Genomic DNA, 27,812 nt, shown 5'->3' with positions numbered 1-27,812 from the left:
CCCGCCATAAAATGCAAGGTTTGCACAAAAAGAGACTGGTTATTATTTTTGTTATTCGTAACCATTGTCAAACCATGACTCCATTTTGTTTTTCGATGAACCTCATGCTATATGGGTTTGTAAAGCGAACTAGATAGTTAGATGTAGGCGATTTTCACTGTGTGCAGTTCAGTTTTTTCGCTTTATGATTTCGTTTTGAAAAGCATATTTCTGCCACTAGTTGAATATTTTCAACTTAAAAAAGGTTGACCATTTTTTAAGGCTTGTATATCTACGATTTTCTCAGAAACTGATTTACAGTGAGCCACCTTGTTGCATCAATTAAAAGTACAATTAAAGATTTAAAAAAAACATTTATTATTCGAAGTCGATAACAAGTAAGAGTGGTCGGACTCATCAGCGAGAGGTGGTGGTTCGATCCCCACACCGTTGGTCTATTTTCGTACCCACTCTTAGCACAGTCTTCCCCGACTAGTTGGAGGGGAATGGGAATATTGGTCATATTATAAAAAAAAAATCTTTTAAAAAAAACAAAAACAAAAGAAAATAACAAAAGTATCTGATTTTATTTACAATAAAATCAACACTATTAGTAACAGCCCGCGCTTTCACCCGCGTACGTCCCGTTCCCGTGAGAATACGGGGATAAAGTATAGTCTATGATACTTACAAATAACGTGGCTTTAGAGTGGTAAGAGAGTTTTCAAAATTAGGTTAGTAGATCCAGAGATTACCCTCCACAACACCACAAACTTTACCTCTTTAAAAATAGATTAGTAAATGAAATAAACATTTAATTACATTGGTTTATTTCCTGTTTTTTCAAGTCGGTTAAATATATAATGGTGTCTGGTGGGTTCGACCGTGGCTAGTTACCACCCTTCTGACAAAGACTTACCGCCAAGCGAATTAGCGTTCCGGTACGATGTTGTGTAGAAACCGAAAGGGGTGTGGATTTTCATTCTCCTCCTAATAAGTTAGCCCGCTTCCATCTTAGATTGCATCATCACGTACCATCAGGTGAGATTGTAGTCAAGGGCTAACTTGTAAAGAAAAAAAAGATAAGAATTAATATTAACAACAATTTGAGGCGGTTAATAAAAGACAAACAACACATAGATGCAGAGATAACAAACATTTTAACAAAGTTGCCTTTATTACAGATAATAACGCAAGACACGTTCCCGTTTAACAACAACACATTTACCTTCCTAGAAAATATGAAAGCTGTACGAATAAGGTTCATATTTGCCAGGAACAATCACAAAATATATAGTAACATTTTAGTATTGTAAAGCTTGGATATATCATAGAATTTGGATTTAGATTTTTAAAAATAAACTTTAGTGATGACTCAACAAACTTTAAATTCTAAAATGAGTAAACCGTTAAGGAACATACCTGTAGTAAGTGATTCTTTCAGGAGGAGGAGAGATTTTAACAGCTTATTGTTACAAAGCCCGGCCCTGGATTCGAATCCAGGACCTCGTTATCTGATGTAAACCTTTAGAGCAATGAGGCGGTCCAAGTAGATTAAACACTAAAATTTAAAAGCGAACTGAATTCAAGATGGCTGACTACCCCTGCCACTACTGACTCCCCACTACCGTTTAACGAACCAATCATCATCATCATCATCATCATCATCATCATCATCATCATCGTCATCATCATCATCATCATCATCATCATCGTCATCATCATCATCATCATCATCATCATCATCATCAATCTATAGTCGGCTCACTCCTGAGCTGCTCTCCTCTTAGAATGAGAGGGGTTAGGCTAATAGTCCACCACGCTGGCCCAATGCGGATTGGCAGACTTCACACACGGAGAGAATTAATTAATAAAGAATAACAAAATTCTCTGGTATGCAGGATTCCTCACGATTTTTCCTTCACCGTTTGAGACACGTGATATTTAATTTCTTAAAATGCACACAACTGAAAAGTTGGAGGTGCATGCCCCGGACCGGATTAGTAGGTATATATTAATAAAAGAAAATTGCTTATTTGCATTGTTCTGCAATGTTTCAGTCCAAGTACAGACTTGTTGGTAAGAACAATAGAAAACTTCGTGATGCAAATACAAGGGGAACGTCCAGTGAAAAGATACTTCAAGGAGTATAAAACACCTTTTGTTGATGTCGGTTAATTATAATATCGGGACGACCCAGCTTCGCCGATGTTATTTTTTTGTATTTCTTATGTTGTATTCTTACATACAGTGGCGTGCACTACATTTAATGCAGATTTTCCCGATTTGGTTATTTTTTTCTAGTGCATACCCTGATCGACAACCCTATGCACGTCATTGCTTACATAATAAAGTTGACGATTAGATTGAGGTAAAGTATGGTAGGAAGAAACTTTTAAGCTATTGCATAGCTTTTATCGCGGGCTTTGAGCGCGGCGACCGAATTAAGAAATTCCGTAACAAAAATAAACATAACACCCAAGCCGTGCATGAAGATAACACATTTCGACGTTATCCGACTCAACTGGACAAGTGGTGTGAACTTATTATACCAATTACAATTTTAAATTATTTTTATCCTTTTCTAAAGAAAAAAATACTACATAAATAAAATAAAAAAATAATTATAATTGCATAAATTGATAAAAAAAAAATGCTACGCAATAAGCTTATCCGCGGCACTGTGTGAGTGCCACACGTATTTTTTTACTTATTAAGCACGTACATAAATGTTGGAGCGGATGCCCGTGACTTTGTCTGCGTGAAACACAGTTGTTTAATAAATAATTTTGTACGATATAGTTACGTTGCTCAATAATTTCCTCTATGTGAGAGTCTCATTAAAATCGGTTCAGCCGCTGTAAAGATTAGCCCGGAGAAACGATAAAAAATTACATAAATTGACCCGTTCGGTCTATGGACCTTATAAATAGGTTCAGAGTCACACAGCGGGCGATCGAACGAGCTATGCTCGGAGTATCTCTGCGTGATCGAATCAGAAATGAGGAGATTCGCAGAAAAACTAAAATCATCGTTATAGCTTAACGAGTTGCAAAGCTGAAGTGGCAATGGGCGGGGCACATAGTTCGAAGAGCCGATGGACGTTGGGGTTCCAAGGTGCTGGAATGGCGACCCCGCACTAGATAGCGCAGTGTTGGTGGACTGACGACATAAAGCGAGTCGCAGGGATTCGCTGGATGCAGGTGGCTTAGTATCGTGATGTTTGGAAGTCCCTACATAAGTCCTATGGCCTGCAGTGGATATCTTTCGGGCGATATGATGATGACTCGTTCGAATGTAAGAGAAATGACAGCCATACAACCTGAAATTGTGGGATGAAATACGATTGTAGTAAGTGGCAAAATTAAATAAATAAAAAAAAAACTACGCGATCGAGTGTGAGTGTAATATGCAACATTCAACTATCCGGAATAACTTATTGAACGTACGTAAAAGTACTACAAGTTACAGTTAAGCTAGAACCAGCAGTAATTAATTCTGGAAACTTACCTCGTAAATTGGAAACTATTCTTACCAACACTGGCAACTTTGTATTTAACTAGCCAACTTGTCCGGATTCGCACGTATAGTTTTAATAAATGTATCTTATATCTGTATTATGAAACAAGATTAAAAGTTAAGAAAATACGTGTAAACGTTGACCAGGTTATCTTTGCCGCTTACTCTTTGCGAAAATATTGGGTTTTTATAATTCTTCAGTCTGACAATTTTGTGGTGTTACACCATTGTGCCTCGGAGACCACAGTTATTTTTTATTTGGACTTTTGTTTTTAATGTTTGTTATCTCATAACTTCGACGTATAATAACCAATTTTGAAAATTCTTTTTTTGTTTGAAAGAATATATTTTCAGATTGGTCCTATTTCAATTTCATGATAATCATTTTAGTAAATTTATGTTAAATCAAATTACGGAAATACTATACAGTGAAATAATATGGTTTGCTTATTAAGCATATCTTTATAAGTGTTTTAACGATATATCACGTTTTATACAAAAACAACAATGAACAATTTCATTAATATAATTTAATAAAAACTGTTTTAGAGTTTACGTTTTTCGAAAAATAGGACATTTACAAGCTTGTACGTCAGTATATGTTGCATCGTCATTCGTCACTTAACATCAGGTGAGATTGCAGAATATGGTTATCAACCCATATTCGGCTCACTGCTGACTCGAGTTTCCTCAGAATCAGAGGGGTTAGGCCATATGCCACCACCCTGGCCCAATGCGGTTTGGCAGACTCACACACGCGGAGAATTAAGAAAATTCTCTGGTATGCAGGTTTCGTCACGATATTTTTCCTTCACCGTGCGAGACACATATTTATTTTCTTATAAGGCACACAACTGAAAAGTTGGAAGTGCATGTCCCGGACCGGATTCGAACACATACCTTCTGGAATCGGAGACAGAGGTCATATCCAATGCCCGTCTAAATAAATATATTACTTTAAACATTGATTATCTAGAATATGCATAGCTTTAAGCAATGTGTTAAAAAACATTTACTTAGTCGAGAGTACTACAACATTGATGAGTTCCTTAATGATAAAGATGCTTGGAGGCCGTTGGATCAGCTTCCACCTTCACACAGGAAGTAAAACTATAAGAAATGTAAACAGTAATTGTTACCAATTGTAAATTATAATACTGTATGACTTTTTCAAAAGAGCAACTGTTGAGTTTCTTGCCGGTATCTTCTCAGCAGAACCTGCCTTCCGAACCGGTAATAGAATCTTTACAAATAGTCAACTGACGTGTCAAAAGTGCTTGTAAACTGAGCCTACTTGAAATAAATGATTTTTGATTTGATTTGATTTGATTAGAAATGATGTATTATGTAAGATTAGGTACCTATTGTGTACTATCCATCTACGACTGCATAGTTGCTGAACATTGGACGAGTCGCCGTCTAAAAGGCAACACGTAGATAAATAAACATGACAACGGCTACGGTAGCTCTCACTGTATAAACAAGCCGTTATTTTGTCACCTTGTTTACGGCCTTTGTTTACAACCTCAAAACTGCTACGTATGCAGCGTTGTATCGACAACTGAATTGATGGAGTACAAACGACTTTGACATACTACTTCCATACGTTCACAAGTTTAGAGAGCATGCATTTTACAGAAGCGTGTTTTCGGATTTTGTTATATGACTAAGATCGTGGTTTCACCAGTATAGTACCCATTCTCGTAAGAATACGGGAATAAAATATAACCTATGACATTCACAAATAATGTGGCTTTCTAGTCATCATCAATATCAACCCATATTCGTCTCATCGTCAATGTAAGGGGCTTGGCATTAGTCCACCACGCTGGCCTTATGCGGATTGGCAGAATTACGTAGAGCATTAAGAAAATTCTCAGGTTTGTAGGTTCTAATTTTGCTATTAGTTCTTTCCGCGATTGCCACAACGCGTCGTGCGCATTTTTATTAGAGCTATAACACGAATTTCGCCATGTGGATGTTTTACTGTGACTACAACGCGTTGTGAGCTATTTTTCCGCTCATTGAGTGTTTTCGATCTTTAAGCGTAGCATATATATTATTTTAAGATATGGCAAAGACATTTTTCACTTTATGATACTTTGTAAACGAACTTTAGCCGTCTTTATCATCTGCCACTCTTGGAAACTTTGAACAAAATTGGATTGTCTGAATTTTCTTAGGCAGCGTTAGCGCTAAAATTCTCAGGTATGTAGTTTTCCTGACGATGTAATGCCGTAATGTCTTACGGTATTTTATGGTAATCAAGTCTCAAACAAATATGGTACAATTTTTTCAATCTACTAGAAGGATAATGGTTAATTTAAGACCATTTAAAAAAAGTCTCAACTAGCCTATTGGCATCTTAAAATCCATCATCAAGTGAGATCGCAATCAAGTCTTGGATGAATAATAAATCAGTAGTATAATCTAATGGATATAATTTCCGTAAAAATCAATCTCGTAGGAAACTTATTTGAAGGATTGCTTTATTTGTTTGTTGGCCAAACTTCGATACCTCTGCGCTAATCGAATCAACACGTGACGAATCGTGTAGGGAAACTATGAATGGTATAATAATTAATATCAAGTTTATGCTTTTGTTTGGTAAATTTTCCCAGATTAATTAAAAAATAAATATATAAAATAATAGTAAATAAAATAAATAATAAATATATCCAACGACATGATGATGATGATGATGATTGTGTTATAGAATAATCATGATATGAGGATCTACTATGACACTTGCGAATCTGGGGCGAGTCGCTAGTGTAATATAAATCCAACATTTCAATCACTATTGCATATACGTAAAGTATTATAGTTTGCACAACATCGCAATACACTGTTATTGTGAAGTACCTAATATAATATCACAAAGTGAAGATGAATTTAATGCCCTGCAATAGTCGACCGAGAGCCTGTCACAGTCAGACATACCTATAGGCGATAGTTATTTATGCTCGTACCTTATACAGGCTGTCCCTTAATTAATGGATAAAACGCAAATGGTAGGTACATACACCACCTAATTTTATAAAATAATTTGAACAGTTTTCCAAAAATCTTTAACACGAAAATCGCCATGTGGATGTTTTACTGTGTCTACAACGCGTTGTGAGCTATTTTTCCGCTCATTGAGCGTTTTCGATCTTTAAGCGTAGCATATATATTATTTTAAGATATGGTAAAGACATTTTTCACTTTATGATACTTTGTAAACGAACTTTAGCCGTCTTTATCATCTGCCACTCTTGGGAACTTTGAACAAAATTGAATTGTCGCTTAGCGCTGCCATCTGCATCATTATAGTCTCCCTATACAGACGACCGATCGATCAGACGCTTGGAGAAATACATTAGGTATTTATATTATAATTAAATATGTTATTCCTGTTTATAATCACTGGCATAGCTCAACGAGTCGCGAAGCTGAAGTGACGAAGAGCAGTACACATAGTTTGAAAAGTCGATGGACGTAGGCTCCCAAGGTGCTGGAATGATGACCCCGCACCGTAAAGCTCAGTATTGGTCGATCCCCCACTAGGCGGACCGAGGATATCTAGTGGATTGCAGGGAGCCGCTGGATGCTGGCAGCTCGAAACCGTTGTGTTTTGAAGTCCATGCAAGAGGTCTATGTCTAGCAGTGGACGGCTATCGGCTGAAAATATAATAATAATAAAAATAATAATCGTTTATTCTCTATAAAACCGTAACATAATAGGTAAAAATAGCTTAACACTATAATTAATGGATGAGTAACAGGTATCTAAACTAAGAAAGAACTTGTATTATAGACACCTGTGCTCTTCCCTGCTTAGATGTAACAATCTTATGTCACGTACAAAACATAGCAGCGTGTGTATGCGTGTGTGTGTGTGTGTGTGTGTGTGTGTGTGTATGTGTGTCTGCTTATTGCTATATATGGGAAAAAGATGTGTAGAATCTAGACGATTTGCAAACTCTGTTTTTGTTGCGTTTATTCTTTAATTTATTTATCAGAGCTTGGTCTACTGACTTATGCTGTTTCAAAATTATTTTGAGAACAAAAAGCTGTCGTACTGTGAGTACTCCACATTCGAAAAGAATGATGATGATGATGATGATGATGATGATGATGATGATGATTTATAATCCCATTATAAAAATGTATCCCGAGAAAGCAAGAAATTGAAAAGAATATCTAAATGCTGCCGTCGTATTACAATTTAAACTTCTGTAAATGCTTTTAAGTTTCGTTCAGTTCGCTTAGCTTTAAACTATCTTCGGCAAAGACATCTCAGCTTTTAAAATACTTTTACTTTCAACTGTAGTGGAAAGAAAAGGGACGAACGTCGGTTTAAAGTTTGCTTCGAAACGTTTTAGTAAGATTACTAGAGGAAGCGACAGGCTGACTTGCAACCAAAGCAGTCACTGCCATTGAGATATTATATGTGTAGACATGCCATCAAATTGATCTTTATATATACACATAAATTGAAGTGTCTTTCTATGATTGCAAGAGAACTGAGCTTTCGATACTGAAACAAAAACTTTTTAAAATCTTTGTCTATCTGTCTGTCAGTCTGGCTGACTGTCTGTATGTCAGGGCTAATATTTGGAACTGCTGAACCGATCTTAATGGGATTTTAATTGGAAGACAGATGAAGTAATTGAGCAACATATTATCCCGGAAAAACCTACGCTTCCCACAACTTTTGCTATAAACTGACTGTCACATGTCTCATGACTAAGGGCCCCACATGGGTTCGTAACTAGTCGGGTATACTCCGACATTGTATCATGTGAGTTGTAATCGAGTTTCATAATATTATAAAGCTGAAGATTTTGTTTGTTTGCTTCAACGTGTTAATCTCAGGAACTACTGGTCAGATTTGAAAAATTCTTTCAGTGTCAGATAGCCTATTTATCGAGGAAGCCTATATGTTATATATTATCCAGGCAACCCCTGACGAGAGAACTTGCGAAGAAAGAGCAGGAAGGCGCAACAGGTACATTATATGTAATTATTTATATAAATAATTAAAAAATATATATATACTTTAATATGATATTAAAATTAACATATGTATTACATAATATATTATAACAATATTTGGAACTGCTGAACCATATATTATTTATGTAGTATATAATATATACTACATAAATAACAATAAATACCTCTAAAAATAAAAGATAAATTCGAAATGATTGATGAAATTCGTTTTCCGATATTTTTTTTTTTTTTTAACTGTTAGATTGCTTCTCTAGTCAGGGGCCCTTAGGGTTCTTGGCATTCTGCCAGCCCTGCCCTATAGTTACGCCTCTGAAAGCAATCGCGTATGAGTATCAAAGTATCGAGCGCACTTGGCCTGTCGTCAGTAATGAAGTTTGCACAAGCGATCGTTTCCAATGTTTGCATCGCATCCAGTCGTGATTTATTCCGCGCTAATATGCAGCAAATGTACGCTCGTTGCAGCTTTAACGGTTAGAAATGATTGGTGGTTTGCCCTGATACTCAATTAATTTAGTATTTAAACTGTCCTGTGTTGTTTATGGTGTAGAACGAGTATGCAATAGTCAGACTTACTTTAATTTATGAAGGCTAAATGTTTGTCAGTGGTATTATACCGTAATCCTACCATAGGTAATTACAGTAGCCAATAGGCTAGTTGGCACTTTTTTTTAAATAGTTCATTATCTTTCTACTAGATTGAATTTAGTTTTTTTTTATATTTTTAAAGACATTACGATTGCATTAAAATTTTAGTTTTTAAATATGTTTTTGACAACACGAGCCAAAACGCCTGTCGGCCATGATGGTTTATATTTCAACTGTTTCATGACGTCACATAACAAATCCCTTACAAATGGAGCGTGATAACAATTAGTTTAACGTTTGGTATATCAAGTAACATTGTGACGTCACAAAATGGACGACAGCGTTTTTGACGTTTGGAAAATTTTAATAAATACATGATTTATAAATTAAGTTTTATATGAAATCCTGAACTGTTATTAATTAATGTCGATATATTTCGGACCTCTATTCCTATTTAATATTATTTAATATTTTAAATTTGATATGAGTCAATTACCCTATTATGGAGTAGGTATAAATACATACATAATTTTGTCCGACTCGCCTTTGGACTCTCCATGAATTATATTACAGATACAAAGTTTGGGCAATACCTACCTATGATAATTATTACAAGTAAATATTTTGTTTTAGGGTTATTATTTATATTTATTATAATATACTTATTATATGTTAGCTTAGACCAATTATAGAAGGACCTGTATCGCACTCATGGCCACGAACAAAATTGTCTGTCATTTTGTGAGGAAAACGAGCTTAGATTTGGTATGTATCTTATACTAAACTAGAAGTTTTTGCCCGTTTTTTACACCATTAAATTACACAAAAAGGTATTTTTACGGAGCTCTTTAACCGACGAACAAGATTATAACTATTTAACATCGATTCTATAGAGAGTTTTTATAATCGCATTAGATCGTTGATCATATACATTGACAGAAAAGTAACGTCTAGCGAGGCAGGTCTGACAATAATTGGTCTGAGTATGTTGGGTTTTGGGCCCAAGGACTATAAATTATTTGTATTCCATTTTCAAAAATCAAAGGTTTTCAATTCGACGTGGATATTTTTTATTATTTTGCTGTGTCTTTTGCAACCGAAGATTAAAGTGAATCAAAACGTCGAGATAAGTTAAAAAAGTGGGTTATTTCTCACGTTCCGTTCCACGCTGATTGCTATATCATCATTATCCAGCTGCAGGTTTTAATGACGTTCATTTTAGTGGAAAACGGAACGCATTAGAGCTGCTCCGATTACACCGCAGTGAACTTTTAAATCGTTTTAAAACGTTCCATTCCCAATTTTACTTAGTATTGAGAGTACAGCATATCAATGGTACTTCATAATTTATACTAATATTGTTAAGAGGTATAAGTTTGCAAGATAGTAGGAGTAATCTCTAGTATTTTTATAGCTGTAGGTATTCTGATAAATATAAAAATAAGACAGTAAAAGCCGAAAAGGAAAAAGTATCAAAATACTTGGACCTTGCTCACGAGATTACCGCCATGTGGAATGTTGAGTCAACTATTATTGTTCCGATAGTTGTTTCAGTCAATGGTCTTATAGCGAAAAGCTTCGACCAACACCTTAAGAAGCTTTCGCTTAACTGTTGGATCAAGAGTCGGATACAAAAGGCAGTGATTCTTGAGACGGCGCGTATTGTGAGGAGGTTCCTCACTCTGGAGCCCTGACGACCGGTTGCTTGGGCACTCAAATGTCCCGCAGCGGAGGGTTGAATTTTTTTTATAATTTTTTAATAGTGTTTTGTATTATATTTTACTAACATTGTTAAAAAATAAAAAAAGGACTAATAAATTAATGAGAGACTTAAATAATAGACAGTATTGCTTTTTGGCGGGGAAACTAACTATGTGTGCTATAGTAGTGCTTTCCCAGACTAGCTCTGTCACAAACAGACCTACTGAAAATTGTGAAGGTAGGAGTACAGATCCGAGGCTTAGTCGCTAACTATGGGTCTTTTTAGAAGGCTCAAAGTCACTTTTTATCCCGAAAAAATCCTCCGAGGGATTTGTGAAAAACTAAATTCCAAGCGGACGAAGTCGCGTGCGTCCGCTAGTATCGATATATTTCGGACCCTTATTCCATGAAATAATAATTAAAAATACGAAATTGATATTGTTCATATTAAATTTGAGTCAACTAATTATTTTAGCTGCCTTACGTCAAATCTAACGTCTTGTATCAATGATACAAGGTCCGCGGATTACAGGGGCCCCTTACGTGTGAAAACAGCACATTGGTATAGTGCAATCTATAATATATCACTAAATCTGGTGCTTATCGGAAAAGATCGTAAAAAACTGTAGTTTTCACATCAGAAATGATAAAAGTAAAAAAAAACCGTTTTCCTCGCCGGGATAAACGTGCACCCAAAAGTTGAAAACATCATACATATTGTATGATAAAATGCAAACATTTTATTTTTTAAGTGACAACGTCTTATAATTCAATGGAACCTGCACACTCCAAAAAAGATGATGTCATGCGTCGTTCCCTCGCTCTAGGGTTGCCAACTTTTTTACAAGAAATAAAGTATATTCTGGTCTATGAAGATTATTAAACAGTATTTTATTTATTTATTGTTTTAAATACGTTAGTTAAAATTTTCTTTTGAAAAATACAACCATTCCATCAGTATTTTTTGACGTCACGTTCAGCTATCGTCAGTAAACCGTCTTTACAGACAACCGTTTTTTTTTTGGGAGAAAGAAGTTACCCTTCATTTGGGTCCCCCAACTAATTTTGTTAGAGGGCCTCTCTAAGGCACGCTACGCCACTAGCTATAGGTGTGAGAAATATGTCACGTGCGCGCGTGTGACGTTGAATAAATGAAAAAGAAGAGCTTGAGCTAATTTTCAATATAGTCTAAGAGGTTGTGACCTGATTTTTGTTATTTTATAAAAAAGCCTCTTCCATGTATGGTAGGCAGGTAGTAGTAACTGTTTAGAGGCATTTTTTTTAATCTTTACAAGTTAGTACTTGACAACAATCTCACCTGATGGTAAGTGATGATGCAATCTAAGATGGAAGCGGGCTAACTTGTTAGGAAGAGGATGAGAATCCACACCCATTTCGGTTTCTACACGATATCATACCGGAACGCTAAATCGCTTGGCGGTACGTCTTTGTCGGTAGGGTGGTAAGTAGCCACGCCCGAAGCCTCCCACCAGCCAGCCATGGCGTAAACTAAGCGGAGTTAGCAATTCACAAATGTCCAAACCATAGATTTATAACACATAGATAGTGTGTAGTCACAGGATTCGTAAACCGTTTTATGTGCCCCGAAATGGGAGCCCTTGACGCATCACTACGCTACGATATGTACGCTTGTGTGCGTGGCGGCGAGTAAAATTATCTTAGTTCTCGCTCACATAGTCACAGAAGTGGCTTACGTTTGGAGTGAAAAGTTGTTATGTAATGCAGGTCTATAGGTTATTAGTCCAAGGTCCAAACCTTATATGTTGCATCCTATCATCATATTAACTGGCTGACGCCGCGCGGTTTCACCCGCGTGGGGGAACGGGAAATATATAACATATAGCCTATAGCCTTCCCCGATAAATGTGCTATCTATACTAAAATAATTTTTCAAATCGGATCAGTAGTTCCTGAGATTAGCGCGTTCTAGCAAACAAACAAACTCTTTAGCTTTATAATATTTGTATAGATACGTAAAGTGAAGTTGGAGAATGCATCAAGTAATTTTTAACTAATGTTATACAGAAGTACTGGGAACTGGAAAAAAGAAAATACAACCTAGTCTTTTTTGGAATCGAGGAGTCTAATATACCAGAGGCAGAGATGGTAGACTACATAAAGAACTTAATAATTGAATCAGGAACATACATAGATAGTCATGAAATTAAAAACATTTACAGAATTGGTAAAAAAGATAATAAAAGTTGCCCGTCGTGGTTACCATCGCGTCTTTATGGAAAAAACACATTATTTTGAAAACAAGGGCAAAACTACCACCTGGCATAAGTGTCAAAGAGGACTTCACCAAAGAAATACTGGAAAAGCGAAAACAACTACAACCAAAACTAGAAGAGGAGAGAAAGAAAGGAAATATTGCTTTTCTCAAATATGACAAACTGATAGTAAAGAAACCAACAGATAAAAATAGAGATAAAAGAAAGAGGGCAGAATCAAGCTCACCTAAGTCATCTAGCCAAAAGAAATTGAACTCCAAAGAAACCTCATTACCACCACTTGCCAAGAATGTCTCAAAAGAAGTTATAAAACCAAATATTCTTAAATATGTGGAACGTGGTAGATCAGCCTCTCTATCCGAAACCTCAAAAAACTAGCAACGACCACCGGCACTCGGAATAAAATTAAAACAACTACCACAACATTATTAACATCAAACTCTGAACCATTCACCCCAAGCCGGCTGGTCACCGTGTGGCCAGATGACCACTACCCTTCATCAAATAAATCAAAAGAAAACAATTTAAATAAACGCAATAAATATAACCTCAGTTACACAAACATCAACAAAGAAGGTCTTAGAATATGCACATACAATGTGAGATCCCTCTCAAATAAAGTAAGAATTTTAGAATTAAATTACGCTATAGAGAAAATAAAATGGGATATCATAGGACTCGCAGAAGTTAAAAAGGTAGGATACACCATCGAAGAACATAAAAACCACTTACTTTGTTATATAGGAGAAACAAAGGGACTTAATGGCGTAGGCTTCCTTATAAAGAAATCATTAAAAGGCAACATAGTAGGATTTCTGGGTATTTCAGAGAGAGTCGCCTTACTAAAACTAAACTTCAAGGAGGGTCCACTATCATTAATTCAAGTGTATTCGCCTACCGAAAGTGCATGTGAAGAAGAAATCACAAAATTCTACAATGACTTAACAGAAGCGCAAGAACTGGCTGATAAAAACAGGCTAATCATCGGCGATTTCAATGCCGAAATCGGACAACCTAAACCACACGAAATTTTTATAATGGGCAAATATGGTTATGGCACACGGAACGCCAGAGGCGAACGCCTAATACAATATGCACAAGAGAACAACTTGGCAGTGATGAATACATACTTTAAGAAGAAACCTTCCAGAAGGTGGACATGGATATCACCAGATCATAAAACAAAAAACGAAATTGACTTTATAATGAGCCCCAACCCAAATACTGTAACAAATGTAGAAGTTCTGAACAAAATAAGCTTTCCGTCTGATCACAGGATTGTAAGAAGCACAATAAAAATTCAAAAACCTAAACTTAACAGAAGATCATTTAAATCCGTGCCCAACAAATTGAAGAGCACAAAAGAAAAAAGCAGTTATTTAGAGAACTTGAAAAAGATCCTACCAAGGTTGCAAGAATTTGTAAAGGAAAACAAGACTGTACAATCCTTTAGTGACAAACTGGAAGATGCAATTACAAAAAGTCTCAAAAGTGATGAAAAAGTAAGTAACATGCACAGAGAAAAGATCATTAGTGAAGACTCACAAAACTTGATCTGTAGAAGAACTGAACTTATACATACATACTGACAGCCCAAGACAAAAGAAAGTGTACAATGCTGGTATTGTTAGATTTTTCTCGGGCATTTGATTGTATAAATATACCACTGTTACTTTCCAAACTATCGTATTACGGGTTTGATATCAATACAGTAAATTGGTTCGATAGTTATTTAACGAATAGAACTCAGTTTATTGAGATAACGCAGGACAATGGCAAGAAGTGCGTATCTTCCTTCACTAAAGTTGACAGAGGTGTTCCACAGGGGTCAATTTTAGGTCCCCTTTTATTCATTTTGTACATAGCAGATATCACCAATAACATTAAAAATTGTCAATTTCACCTATATGCTGATGATTTGCAGGTATACTGTTCTTTCGAACCACATGAGTATCAACTAGCAGTTGAAAGAGTTAATAGCGACCTTCAGAGAATAGCGGATTGGACACAAAAAAACTCGTTGGTACTTAATCCCTGCAAGTCTAAGCTTATAGTATTTGGTTCACCAGCTCAATTACAAAAGATTAATTTTGAATCTGCTAACGTCATTTTAAAGGGAACGAAATTAGAACGGGTATTTGAAGCGCGAAATTTAGGTTTACTGATGGACTCCGAGCTGAGGTTCGAGAAGCATGTAGCTGTGGTGGTGCGTAACTGCTTTTATAGGCTAAAGGTGTTATATAAAATACGACAGTATCTTAGTCAGGAAGTTCGTAGTCATTTAGTTGAAAGCCTCGTACTGTCAAAGTTAAATTACGCTGACGTGGTTTATGGGCCTCGGTTATTAGTCCGAACGAGCAAGCTCATTCAGCGGGTACAAAATGCGTGTGCACGTTACTGTTTTTCAATTCCCCCTAGAACACATGTTTCTCCATTTTTAAACCAACATGGTTCGCTAAAGATGTGTTCCAGGAGAAAGCTACATCTTGCTTCCTTATTATTTGGTCTTTTCAAGGATTGTAGGCCATCATATCTTATTGAGGTTCACTACAGGAGCTAGTGAGGGTATGCGATTGTAAAGAACAGTATAGGTGCGCAAGAAAGCCTCTTATGTTCCCGCGACATTGTTCTGCGGCTTTTAGGGGCAGTTTTAAATATGCCGCCACTCGATGCTGGAACAACATTCCGCCACCTATTCGCGAGTCTCAATCCAAATTTAGCTTCTCTCAGAAGTTGAAGAAGTTCATGTTATATAGGCAAAAAGAGTTAGAGGATTATGCAGTGGAGGCATCAATTATTTAGTGGGACCTTTAGATGCAAATAACATATTTAGGTACAGTCTATTAATTGGTATAAGTATTCATATTTCTATTTATATATATTATATGTATATATATGTCATATTAATTATTGTATGTTGGCATTTATCTTTATGTTATTATCATTTTATTTATACGCTCTTATCAAGGTTTTTGTTTTTGGTTTTTTATTTTGTGTCTTATTATATGAATTTTTATTTTGAATGTATTTAAAGTATTTTGATTAGATGTTTAGTTTATAATTATAACTGACTGTGACGTCACCCGGGTCTCAGCTGAAAATCAGCGCTGCGCATTGCTTTCCAGCGATGAACGGCTTATGCTGAGCTGTAAACCCTTTCTGTTTGGTGTCACAGACAGTCATGTAATATCTAAGATAGGATGTACTGTTTGTGACACTAAAAAGTGAATAAACTTATTTTCTTTCTTCTTCTTCTTTCTTTATGTTTATGAAGAAAAAGTCTAAAGAAATGAGAGAGGAACTGAAAATGCTGTTCAAACAATCCAACAGATCAATTAAACGTGATTATGCCAACCATAGAACAGAAATAATAGAGAAAAACATGTCTACTTTCCGAAGTTCAAAAAGAGCTTTCAAAGAACTATCTACACACAAGAATTGGATACAAAGCTTGAATAGTGACATGGGCGAAAACAAAAATAGGGAAGATATAATAAAATGTGCCACAGCGTTTTATACTTTTCTTTATAAAGGTCCACCACAGGATGCCGAAAATGATAATAATGATAATACAACTGGAGAAAATGCAGGAGAAACTCCATTAGATCCAATAACGGAAGGAGAAATAATGACTCAAATCAAACGACTAAAATCTGAGAAGAGCCCAGGAGATGATAACATCACAAACGAAGCCATAAAAGTCGGAGCGACAATTCTAGCCCCATATCTGGCGGTCTTCTTCAACTTAGTTCTGGAAAAAGAGATAATTATATAAAAAAGGAAACCCACGTGACATCGGAAATTATAGGCCTATCAGCTTGCTATCAACAATATATAAACTATTTTCATCAATCATCTTGAGAAGAATAGCACCAGATATTGACAGTAATCAGCCAATAGAACAAGCGGGTTTTCGTCCACACTACTCAACGATAGACCATATACATACCTAGGAACAAGTAATAGAGAAATTCAAAGAATTCAATAAACCGCTGTACATAGCTTTTGTGGACTACTCCAAAGCGTTTGATAGCATAGTACACCCATCTATTTGGACAGCTCTAAGAAACAATAACATAAATGAAACATATATAAATGTCATTAAAAACATCTATTCTAAAAGTGTAAGCAGAGTAAAACTGGAAAAACTAGGGGAGGAGTTCGCAATTGAAAGAGGCGTACGGCAGGGAGACCCGCTGTCCCCAAAGCTATTCATAGCTGTACTTCAAGACATTTTCAAAAAGATTGATTGGAAGAATAATGGCATATGGATATTAAATAGAAACTTAACACACCTAAGGTTCGCAGATGACATTGTTCTTTTTAGCGAATCCGCGAAAAGTCTTGAAGCAATGCTCCGAGGATTAAACTCAGAAAGTAAAAAGATCGGCTTGCACATGAACGCATCCAAAACTAAGATAATGACAAACAGCCATAGGAAACCAATTACAGTAGAGGAAAGACCAATAGATTACGTGGATGAATATGTTTACCTAGGTAAATCTGTGTCTTTCGATCCAAACAGTAATGAAAACGAAATAGACAGACGAATAAGTACGGCTTGGAAGAAATACTGGGCCCTAAAAGAAATTCTAAAAGGGAACTATAGCCTTACTATAAAAAAGATTATAATGGATTCTTGCATTCTCCCGAGCCTAACTTACGCTAGTCAGACATGGATCTACACCGAAAAAGTAAAAAACAAAATTTCATCATGTCAACATGCTATGGAACGCAGCATATTGAAATTGAGGAGGATACAAAAAACAAGAAACGTAGACATCCGAATGAAAACTAAATTAACAGATGCGCTTCTTTTTAGTTTAAAACAAAAATGGAACTGGGCTGGTCACTTATCAAGATATAAAGATAAGAGATGGACTTACCAAACAACTAAATGGCAGGGCCCAATTGGCAAAAGAAATGTAGGAAGACAGAAAAAGAGATGGGTCGATGATATAATAAAAACAGCAGGAAAAAACTGGATGCATATGGCCAAAGATAGGGAAAAATGGAAAAAGATGGAGGAGGCTTTTACCCATAGGGGGCCACATAACAAAATAACAGAATTACTTTAAAATTTATTGTAACATTTTATGTATTGTAAAACTGTTAAGTGGAAATAAAGCTATAATAATAATAATAATACAGAAGTAAGATTTGATTTGCTAGCACCATCTAGGAGTCGAACCCAGTACCTCATGATTATTAACATAAACAGCTAAACAGCTTAACAAGTAGCGAAAGTTAACGAAGCGAGATAATTGAGCTCAAAAACTAACATAATTGTACTAAATAGCTGCATATTTCAACGTTTAGTGCAATTCGTTCCACGTTTCTACGGCTCTAAAGTTTCCGTATATTTGCTTTGAATATTATCTCTCGACAACATTATCAGTCGAGACAGGTGTGGAAGCTTAGCGAACAACATTGTACTACTGTTTGATGCTTTGGTCTCACTTCATACTAAAACAGCATATAATATGTGTTACGCTCATAGATCGAAAACGCTCAATGAGCGGAAAAATAGCTCACAACGCGTTGTGGTAATAGTCAAAAATTTAAATTACACGTGTGTGTATTAAGATTATAGTTGTGTGTAGTGTAAGGATACAAGATAATAATTATATTTATTGGTGTTAAATATTTCCGATGTGTGAGTTTACTTTGTCCTTCTGAAAAAACGCCAGACAAATTTTGTTAGTGAAATTGAGTGCGCTACAAGTCCAAAGGTCTGGTTGAGTTAATGGGGATTAAGCTTAAACTTCCAGTGTTTACCATTCCGAGAACTTCCGGTTTTTTTTAACATGACACCGTCTTATAATTCAATGCAGCTGGCTGCACACTCAAAAAAAGATGACGTCATGCGTCGTTCCCTAGCTCTAGGGTTGCCAACTTTTTTCACAAGAAATAAAGTATATTCTGGTCTATGAAGATTATTAAACAGTAAACGAACCGTATTTTATTTATTTACTTTTTTTTTTATTTTATTCTTTACAAGTTAGCCCTTGACTACAATCTCACCGGATGGTAAGTGATGCAGTCTAAGATGGAAGCGAGCTAACTTGTTAGGAGGAGGATGAAAATCCACACTCCTTTCGGTTTCTACACGAAATCGTACCAGAACGCTAAATCGCTTGGCGGTACATCTTTGTCGGTAGGGTGGTAACTAGCCATGGCCGAAGCCTCCCACCAGCCAGACCTGGACCAATTAAGAAAACCTCAATCAGCCCAGCCGGGGTTCGAACCCAGCCGCGCATACCACTGCGCCACGGAGGAAAAACTTATAAACTTAGGAACTTCTTATGACGTTGTCACGTTCAACTATCGTCAGTATACCGACTTTACAGATAACGGATATTTTCTATATAAAGGAATTTAATCTACACAAACAAGCCAAGAAAATAGTGGGGAAAAGTTTAAATAAGACAAAAGTTTATGAAGTACATTTATATCGGGTAAATGTTCCCGGAGCGCTCATACGGGAGCGCTACGGAAGAGTTAGGTCGACGAACAATATCATGATTTCTCAGGCGGCGTGTTCAACTTACAGGTGCATGCTTGGCTGCATTCGGAATGTTAGTGTTGGGGTAATGTATATATATTTTTAAAATTCTATCTCACCTGTATTAAGCAGCGACTAAAGACAAAATATCATGGAGAAAAAGAGACAAAATGTCAAGCAACGACGCGTCAAAAGAGAGTACCTAATGTTCAGTTGTGCTGTTATTGGTTAGAAAAATGAAAAATAAATATACTTACACAAGATATTATGATGGCCTCCGTGGCGCAGTGGTATGCGCGGTGGACTTACAAGACGAAGGTCCTGGGGTCGATCCCCGGCTGGGCCGATTGAGATTTTCTTAATTGATCCAGGTCTGGACTTTGGTCGTGGCTAGTTACCACCCTATCAGCAAAGACGTACCGCCAAGCGATTTAGCGTTCCGGTACATTGTCGTGTAGAAACCGAAAGGAGAGTGGATTTTCATCCTCCTCCTAACAAGTTAGCCCGCTTCCATCTTAGACTGCATATCACTTATCATCAGGTGAGATTGTAGTCACGGGTTAACTTGAAAAGAATATATAAAAAAACCAATGAATATTTCACGTTACGAAAACGTTAACCAAAAAATTTTAATAAAAATAGTTCAACCGACTTCCAACTCAAAAATTAACCTAAACTAAAAAGAAAAAAAATATCATCTCACCTATGTGCTACCTTCTGATCAGTTTGAAGGCGGTGCCAATCTAGTGTAATGTCTTAATTAAAGCCTCCTCCTTTTTGGAAGTCGGTTAAAAATATGATTGCATTCGTAAAAAATGTGTAATCTAAAAAAAAAATGGTTTTTGTTTGCAAAAATACTCAAACATAGTACACAGCGAACGCTAATTGTGACCATAAATTCCCATTACTGAGCAAACAAGGTAAATGAGGCGATATTTTGAGCTGCAACTCGTTGAGTTTGCGCCAAGTGAACTGATATTCCACGGAATAAAACATATTTTATGGACTTACCGGACTCCATAAGTTTCCCTTAATCCTGATTACGGCGAAGGAAAATGAAGTTGAAATATTGAAGGTGAACAGAATTTTAAATAGAACTGCACGTTCAAACGAATCAATGACGTTATACAGTAATATTCGATCCACACAAAAACGTCAAGTTTATGAGGATGGCTAATATTGTACCTAAATTGACGGCCTCCGTAGCGCAATGGTATGCGCGGTGGATATACAAGACGGAGGTCCTGGGTTCGATCCCCGGCTGGGCAGATTGAGATTTTCTTAATTTGTCCAGGTCTGGCTGGTGGGAGGCTTCGGCCGTGGCTAGTTACCACCCTACCGGCAAAGACGTACCGCCAAGCGATTTAGCGTTCCGGTACGATGCCGTGTAGAAACCGAAAGGGGTGTGGATTTTCATCCTCCTCCTAACAAGTTAGCCCGCTTCCATCTTAGACTGCATCATCACTTACCATCAGGTGAGATTGTAGTCAAGGGCTAACTTGTAAAGAATAAAAATAAAAAAAAATAACAACGTTAACTAAAGTACATTCATTATTGTAGGTATTTGTGTAATATTGTTTATGTATTAGGATGTAAATTATTTGTATGTATGTGTATTACTAATACTATGGTCATTTTTGTTTTACGCCACCTGCTGATGTCCTTAAGTTTTCCTAAGCCGAAGGTTGCCTGGAAGAAATCGCTAGTTGCCTTTTGTATGCTGAACTCTTCCTAATTTGTTTTTTATTTCACTTGTTTTTGTCATTGTGGTGTGCAAATAAAGTATATTTATCTTATTTTTTTGTATAATAAAATAAATAGAAAAACAGTAGTACTGAAGCGGCCTATGATATGCTTCAGGCCGGTGTCGGGCAGCAGCGACATAGGCGCGGGTAATCTAGCACTGCGCTGACCAACCCGCATGCCCAGCGTGGTCAGTATCGGGCAAAACTTTGTATGGACAGAACAAATATAACACAGCCCCTAGTCCCCGGCAGCCCCGCTATTCCTGGCTCTGGCAGCGGTCACGGTAACGGCGGGGCAAGGGGTGTTAAGAATCTCCGGCAGAGATTCCGCTGCCAACCCCGACGACTAGACCTGGCAACATACAACGCACGCACTTTGTGGTCCGACGAAAAGGTCATCGAGCTGGAAGAAGTTATGAGCAAGTTGCACTGGGATGTCATAGGATTGTCTGAAGTCAGAAGAGAGGGGGAGGGCTCGATAATCCTTGAATCCGGTAACATGCTCTTCTACCGGGAGGGCGGCCAATAGTCCCAGGGTGGTGTCGGATTTATCGTTCACAAGTCCCTCGTGAACAATGTTGTAAAAGTCGAGAGTGTGTCGAGCAGGGTAGCGCCAAATTACCAAATCCCAGCAATCTGGGCTTAAGATTTTGTTGATTTTCAATTAACATTGTTTGTTGATTCTGTGGTGAATGTCGTCATAAATTCACAATTTCAGGTGAAAACATTTTCTAGTTTTATACAGTTTATAGAGCGAGGTGTAATGTATGATTGAATCATTTTTTTTGTTAATTTTCAATTAAAACTGCACCGAAAATGATGCATTAGTCGATTATGGTGAACGATTGTTTACGAGCACCGATCGCGCGTTGTCGCTGCATTGACTTAATGTCGTCATAAATTCCCATTACTTGGTAAACACGTTGAACGAGCCGATATTTTGCACTACACGGTCCGTTGAACGCGCGCCAAGTGAGCCGTCGCGTATAGCGACCGAACATGTTATTCTAACCACTAAAATTAGTAAATGGCTCGCAATTATTGATTGTTATTATTCAATTCGCTAACTTTATACTATATATAACCTCATAAGAAGGCTCAGAGACACACAGCGGGCGATGGAACGAGCTATGTTAGGCCTCTGCTTCGTGGCAGAGTCTTCAGATGGCCTACAACAGCTTGTATCCGTCTTGGATACTTATTGCTGTAAGTATGGCCTTAAAGTTAGCACAGCAAAGACAGAGGTAATGTATGGTGTGGGCCACGAAGTACTGTCCATACAACTTGACAACAAGATTCTCAATGAAGTTGATAAGTTTCGATACCTTGGGAGCACCGTAACAACAAAGTGTGATCTCGATACTGAAATCAATAGCAGAATTAGCACGGCGGCAGCAGTATTCGGTAAGCTGAACGCCAAGGTTCAGCTCACACGACCTGAATCTGTCTACGAAAGTGTCAGTATATATGGCTGTTGTACTGCCTAAACTTTTATATACGGCTGAAACGTGGTGCTTATATCGTCATCACATACGCACACTCGACCGTTTCCACCTTCGGTGTCTCAGGAGCATAATGAAGATCCGATGGCTCGATCAAGTGCGCAATACTGAAGTGCTACGAAGGACCGGTGTGGATGGAATTGAGGCTTACCTTATTAAGCGACAACTACGTTGGTGTGGGCATGTCCTGCGAATGCCGGATGAGCGGGTAGCTAAACGCATCTTCTTTTCAGAACTCCAGAATGGCAAGCGCAAGTCTGGCGGCCAGTACCTTCGGTACTAAGATGTTCTGAAAAGACACTTAAAACGATGTAATATAGATCCCTCGTGTTGGGAGGACATGACTACAAATCGTGCAAAGTGGAGACAAACGGTGAAAGACAAGACAAAGGAGTTTGAGCAACAACGTCGACTCGACTTAGATCGGAGGCGAGATGATCTTAAGCTTCTCTGAAGTCACCGACATAGCTAAACGAGTTGCGAAGCTGAAGTGGCAATGGGCGGGGCACATAGTTTGAAGAGCAGATGGACGTTGGGGTCCCAAAGTGCTGGAATGGCGACCCTGCACTAGTAAGCGCAGTGTCGGTCGACCCCCCACCAGGTGGACTGACCACATCAAGCGAGTCGCAGGGATTCGGAAGTCCCTACAAAAGGCCTATGGCCTGCAGTGGACGTCCATCGGCTGATATGATGATGATGATGATGATTATTCTAGATAATATTGTTACGAACTGAGGTTCGAGGATTTGGAATTAAACATCTGGTGACTCGTATGAGACTTTATTCCACTCCTTAATCCAAGTACGAATACACACTTCCAAACGTAGGCAATTCGTTGTCCAAAATTGTAGCCAAGTTCACTATAGTTCACTTGTATCGCTGGCCCCGATCGTCCTATCCGACGCGTATTTATGTCACGCTTGTTGTTGATTCCACGAAATTCGACGAAAATAAGGCATGAAACTTCTTATCGCAAATGGTAAACAACCCGACATGGGCGAGCGATTGTGAACCCTATGTCTGTAGTAATAGAGTTCTCCTTTTTCACCTCATAAGAAGGCTTAGAGTCAACTAAAGTCACATACGTTCATTACGAGAAGACACAAGTGTGCTTAACTACATACCTACTGGGCTTGGTCTCTCATGGCATGATATGATCGTCAGATTCTGTATTTCCTACCACCAATATAATGTGGGTATCGACTTCACGTCAACAGTGAAGAGGCATCTTGGTTCCACCGTAGGCGCCATCATGACTCGTTAGGTGTGAACTAGATGACGCGATCTCTTACTCACCTGGACGTGAAGTCCGACGATGACGGGGCGTCAGAATTTGTCTCTCGGCCTATTCTGTGGGAGCTATGAATATTTTCATACTGTTACCACAGTAGATTACTATCGCGTTGACGTAAACGCAAGTTTATATGGAATTGAAACAGTTGTGCAGTATTGCCACTATATTATGGCGCTGTTTCAATTCCTTATAAATTCGCGTTTACGTTAACGCGATAGTAACAGTATCAAACTGCCACTAGGCTTTGTAGAAATACTGAACCTATTGTTTACTTAGCGAGAGCTGATGTGGCAAATATGGGGATGTGGAAATCGGGACCTAGCTCCCGCGCACGTGTATATATGTGTCTGGAAATAACAAGTGGTGCTAAGAATTAAACTAGATAAGATAACTCAAATAATGAAAAGCCTCTATAAAGCCAGTTTTGAATTTGTTAGTAGGTATACTTAGTTAATACAAAGAGTAGGATAATATATTAAATTATATGAAACTATTGACGAAGATTAAGTAGAGTAGGTGTTTTGAGTGTAGAAACCTGATATTATTATTATCTCCCTAATTCATATCACATCGTGTAATTATTTACCTCTATATAATTAATGTGTAATTTTCTCAGGATTTGTGTCTAAGTATCATTAGAAGCTTAAACCGCAAATAATTAATTTATATTGGAACTAATTGAAGACATTACAACAGCGACACCGCAAACTAGTTACACACTCAATGTTTGTGTTTTAGTTGATATTAGGTATATCAATATTTAATGGTGCAATATGGGACTATTAATAAGATATGCATAGCGTTGGATTGTCTGATTTGCAACTATACTATAGCCTTTCTTGATGAATACTGTTTATCGACAAAGAAATTAAAAATGAGGATATAAATCACTAGTCATTTCACACCTAATAATAATTATAATTAACTTCCTCTTAAATTAATGGAAATAAATTTGATTAATAAGCTTAGAACAATTAGATATGGTTAATATGTTTTATATAACCATTTATGAGCAAACCATACATATTTTAAAATAAATAAGTTATGAAATGACATGCGTCTTCTACCTTTATTGCTAATATCTTTGACGGTAAACAGTACTCATTAAGAAAGGCTGTAAGTATATAGTTTTTGTTTGCGGCTTCACTTAGTTAGTAGGTAATGCTGGTGTTCAAGAGAGCTGGGACTCCAATCCACGACTGATTAGGTTTATTTTAGGAAGAAGCTAGTCGTACGTAAACCGTACGGATTACATACAATTATTCATACGGATATAATGTTTGACAATAATTTCATAATTTTAAACTGCTTAAACTTTATTTCGAACGAATTAATATAAACCAATTCGTACAGTTTACGTGTAAATTGTCACTTCCATTGTTTTAAGATGTACAATTAATTTGTACTCGTATGTGTATAGTTTTTTTACTCAATTTTCTCAAGATATAAGTAGGTACGTTTGTCCAAAATATTACAAGACGGCGTTACAGAATCAAAATAAACACGATACGAAAAAAAAACACGAAGCTCGGTTACCCAGTTATAATAGTTCTAAATAAACCCCATTCATTGGTAAAAGTTCAAAAAACTTACTTTGAGTCTATGGCAACGAGGTGGTCCAATTCATCGTTGTATTTCCAGAACACACATAGAAACGGTCAAAAGCCATCGTAACTTTGAAATACGGTCCACAATGTCGCAAAATCGAATAAAAGTTACTTTTCCATTTTAATCTTTATAACCACGTGCTCAAGAACTGTAATTGTTTGAAAAATGTTTCTTTCACGAAGTTTCCGTAAACCACTTTGTTTTTCCTTGCAAAACTGGCGATTAAAAACGTCGTACGTTACTTGCCTCTGCCTTTTTGATAACGTGTTTATATCATCAACATCAACAACCCATATTCGGCTCACTGTTGAGCACGAGTCTTCTGTCAGAATGAGAGGGGTTACGCTAATAGTCCAACTGGCCCAATTTGCTGCCCTAATTGGCAGACTTCACACACGCAGAGAATAGGATGATTACTGTTTTATTAAATTGTGTATAAATTAGGAGTATGCTAATAGTAAAGCAATTTTGTAAAAGTAACAAGGTATCTGTAATCATTACTTTCGGAGCTACAGGATCAGATTTGCGGCGTTGCCGCGGATCCCTGGAAAACGCTCCATACAAAATGGTACGATTTAGTGACGTCGTTGGCTCGCTGATCGTTAGGTTTGTATGGGCGTTCAAACTAAGTTACTAATATCTTTGTTATTTGTGCGTATGTTTATAGTTTTTTTATTGAAAAATGTCACATTTAATGTAAGGAAGCTAAAACAGTATGAATTTTCATCCAATTTCGATAAAAGATTTTTAATAGATTTTGAAATTTTATCTTATTTATTTTGCAAATATCCAGTCAATCTTTGTTTCTTATGTATAAATTAGTTAACATTGACCTTATTTACCCGAATGTATCATAAAAATCAATATTCAAACCTACTTACCATCCCTATTAAGAAAATTCTCAGTTATGCAGGTTTCCTCACGATATTTTTCTTCACCGTTTGAAACACGTGATATTTAATTTCCTATAATCCACATAAGTGAAAAGTTAGAAGTGCATGCCCCGGACCGGATTTATATCGTCAAAGAGTATTGTAAACTAAAACGAAAAGTTATACACTATTCGTCTAAGTCCAAAAGACTTTTAGGTGGCCTGGCATCGTATCAAAGCGACAAAAAAAACGAATAGCATGGCTTAAAACGGGTGTGTATTCCGTCAAATGCTTTTTGCTTGTAAGAGAAGCATGAAATTGCTATTTGCTTTTGGGCTTTCGTTTTGCGAACGAAATTAAGTTCGCTTACCCTGCATACTTGTAGTCTTAATTACTAAAAATGTCCTATAAGAAACAAAATTTCGAAATTAAATGGGGGTAAAATACCTAGTATTATGTGTCCTACTAATATTATAAACGCAAAAGTTTGTATGGATGTTTGGATGTTTTTTACTCTTTAACGCCGCTACTACAGAAGCGATTTGGTTGAAATTTGGTATGGAAATAGATTTTACTCTATTTTTTATCCCGAGATTTCCGAAAACTGATGATTTTGATGATATGAATGTTTGTTACTCTTTCACGCCTCGACTACTTACCTGAATTAGCTAAAATTTGGTATTGAGATATATTATAGCCTGGATACATTTTATATAATTAATTTAAGCCAAATATTTTATGTTCTTTTAAGATAAAAATAATTTGTTCTGCTTAGTTGACACTCGGAATAAAGACCCAGCCTCCATACAAAATCGGGAAATGTCCTTTAAGCCTGTTAAATGAAATACGTTGACAAGACAAGCCAGTCACTTCAGCAGGCGTTGTCTACGATATCTTAGTGAAAAGATGACCCAAAGGGCTATGGCCCAAAAGCGCTATGACACGCCTCTCATTATTTATACAAGCGGGTCCACAAAGAGAATGCTGCCTGTACATTTATCAAATTTGGCACCCAATTTAGAAAATGTCACCGGCATACGCAATAATTAGGGCGTAGGCGTCGGTCATTTGTTACTAGAGTGGCTTAATACTAGCTATTAGTTGCTTGCCCGGTTGGAACTGCATGGTTGGTAATTGGCTACTCGCCTGTTGTTTATAACTAAGAAGATTTTTTTGCATATAGACAGTTTAGATGCCTAGAAACTCTAATCACATTTCACCTCCTCGTCATTGTAATATTTTTATA

The sequence above is a fragment of the Bicyclus anynana genome, chromosome 11, assembly GCF_947172395.1.
Source record: "Bicyclus anynana chromosome 11, ilBicAnyn1.1, whole genome shotgun sequence".
NCBI classification, from domain to species: Eukaryota; Metazoa; Arthropoda; class Insecta; order Lepidoptera; family Nymphalidae; genus Bicyclus; species Bicyclus anynana.
This window is presented reverse-complemented; position numbering follows the sequence as displayed.